This window comes from Podarcis vaucheri (genome assembly GCF_965113315.1).
Source record: "Podarcis vaucheri genome assembly, chromosome: 8".
Lineage (NCBI taxonomy): Eukaryota > Metazoa > Chordata > Lepidosauria > Squamata > Lacertidae > Podarcis > Podarcis vaucheri.
The window spans coordinates 35,516,995-35,519,935 of NC_138766.1; the positions used below are offsets into that span (position 1 = coordinate 35,516,995).

Genomic DNA, 2,941 nt, shown 5'->3' on the forward strand with positions numbered 1-2,941 from the left:
CAACAATGCAATGAATGAACAAATACTCCATCCCCATAAATGCATGGTCTCCGCCATCTGTTTTGTAACTGTAGATTCTTTCTACACGTGGGTCAATGTGATTCTGAGGTAAACATGTGAAGGGGGCTTGCATATAAATGACAGTATGATGGGCATCATGGGAATAAGGAAGAGCTATAGTGCACTTTCAGCTACAATCTGGGTCTTGAATGTTAACTGAAAGTGAGACATACTGAGGAGGGGTCCAGTGGTGGGGTAGCCAGATAGTGTATTCCATTCCCCAAAGGGTGTTTCCACCATACCTGCTTTGAGATCTTATATGCAATAAATCAGCTTGGGTACAGGTGTAGGCAACTACCTTTAAATGACACCATCCAATATCCCAAAGATTTCATCAGGACTTGTGGCCAGAAAGTATTCTTAAGATTTAACTGCACCTGTTTATTTGGCATTCAGGCAAAGCAGGTTACCAGCCTCTGGGCAAAATCACCAGCTTCTGTCTGTTTTATTTTTTTACTTTTTACTTTTTATATAACCACTGGCACAAACTTCTCCACTGAGCTTGCTTTTGTGGTACTCCTGAATGGAAAGACAAATTAAGTTGAGTTTTTCTTCATTCCTGCTTCTAATGTATTTTTCAGCCTTGTTATTTCTGGCTCGTCATCCTTCCCCTTTCCGCACTTTGGGAGAGTTCAAAGTTTGCAGTCCATTGTCCCTCCCACTCTTGATGTCACAAAGAATTAAACCCAACACATGTTCTTTAGAATGCAAGGAAATGCTCTAAAAGCGATTGTAGGCTGTTGTCTGTCTGACAATGCTGAGTCTCACATCAGTGCCACAGAGACTATGAAATGCCACAGGAAGACCTAAAACAGGAGCTCAATTCCCACTTTGTTATGTTATACAGTATATAAGTGTTAAAATCTATGCAGTCTTTTCTCCAAGGAGTTCAAAGTCTAGAAACACATAAAGTAAACAATGAGCCCACAAAGCAGAAAAGCATCACAACAGCATTTAGATCCTATTTGCTTGCCTTGCACTTGCTTTGTTACTCTCTCTCTCTTTTCGGCAATATCAGTTGAACATCTAATCAGCTACTATTTTCTCTTCAAAACTCACCTGGGAACTCTTACGAGATGGCTTTTGGCTATGAACCTGGAAAGTCTTTGCATTTGCCTGTTAAAATGATTAGTGCTTAAATGAATGTGATCATCTACTGAATTAAAGCACCACCAAACCCCGCTCTCATTACATGATCTCATGCAGCCCTGGCTTCCAAAACATCCCCGGAGAGTTTTATAAAAATTGTTCATCCCATTGTTTAAAAGCAACCTCTGTTCGAGGGAGGAAATGTGGCTGACATTATCACTTAAAGGGGACTACCAGTGCCAAGACAATAAAAGTAAAGAGTATACAGTACTTCAATCATAATATTTTTTAAAGCTGTTTTGTAGCAAACCATGCACTGCCCCTTAAGTTTATTTATTTATTACATTTTTATCCCGCCCTTCCTCCAATGATCTCAGGGCAGCCTATGCCGCACCACCAGCTATTTTATCCTCCTAACAACTCTTCTATGTGGTTTGTAGATATTACCATTATAAGTTTTAGTCACCAGATGGAGCTAGACTTAGTCGTGTCTGGATAGAATCAGGAATTTCCTGTGTCTGTCCTGTTCTTGTTGGGGACTCTGAGATAATAAAGTTCTTGTCTCGTTTACTGACTGGCATGTTCTTTAAGTCTTCCGTGACAAGTGTTTAGGATGAGAGATTGTGCCTGTCACTGGATCAGCCAGTGAGCTTCATAGTTGAGGGCACACTTGAACTCGGATATCACCAGTGCTAGTCAAACTGATCCACTGGTTCTTACATGCATTCGTATAATGCAGGCTTGAACCTGGGGAGATTCTGCAGAAGTGCAAAAAGCCACAAAATGACTGTGAGCTTATAGTGATCTCAGTTTCTAGCTGCTATGGTATTCAAAAATATGCATGAAAATGTGTGGAGTGCCTGGTGATGTCTCACATCTGCTGCACTAGACTCACAGAGGTGAGGACAGAACTACAGATTATGAGACAAACTTAAGTGTTCCCAACTCTCTGTTTGTCTTGCAGTGCTAATATTGTCAGGCAGCAGGAAGGATGTTTAACCCATTTCCCACTAAGCATTCCTGCCCCTGCATTTTCTACCTAGAGGCTGTTTCTTTTTTAAAAAAAGATATTTATTAAGTTTTCAAAGGAAAAAAGTTACATAAGTAAAAAAATTAGACAAAAAGACAACAATAAAAATAAAATAAAAAAGAAGGGGAAAAAAAGAAAATACAAAATACAGAAAAAAGATAAAAAACATTTAAAAAAGAAGAAAAAACACATCAATCTTTCCATATCATATATTCATATCCTTGCTTCCCTGACCTCCTCACACCTCCCTTTTTTGTATTCCAGTTCAGTTAGTTAATTCAGCAGTTTCTTCCCTTTTTATTTTTGTCTTAATCCTTTAACTTAATATAATATAACTTTGAGTTCTCACCTATTATTAATTTCCCCTAACTCCTACCTTAAAAAACTTTGCCTCTCTCACCACTTTTTCTAGTTCCAGACTTCTTCTTTTCTGTCAGCATCGGAGCTCCCAGATCTCATAGCCATTTTGGATCCCAGCATAACCAGACACACACACATACACACCTATGACAGTGGCCACTAGCCTGAATGGGATTAGTCAGATTCATGGTAGACAAAGCTACCAGTGATTATTAGATTATTAACCACGATAGCTAAATGTTCCTTCCACTATTAGAGTCAGTATGCTTCTGAATACCAGTTGCTGGGGAAAATAAGTAGCAGTAGAAGGTTATTGTGTATGCATCTTCCTTGTGGATATCCCATAGCTACCTAGTTGACCATTGTGAGAAACAGGATGCTGGACTAGATAGGCATCCAGCA

General features: G+C 39.3%; 1 long non-coding RNA gene across 1 annotated transcript; it reads right to left on the minus strand.

Moving 5' to 3' along the window:
- Positions 1 to 443: 443 nt before the first annotated feature.
- Positions 444 to 1,635, minus strand: LOC309539705. Its single transcript, XR_014222970.1, has 3 exons — positions 1,597 to 1,635; positions 1,120 to 1,176; positions 444 to 579 (listed from the first exon to the last, which is right to left on the minus strand). It is a non-coding gene; the product is annotated as an uncharacterized lncRNA (long non-coding RNA).
- Positions 1,636 to 2,941: the final 1,306 nt, after the last annotated feature.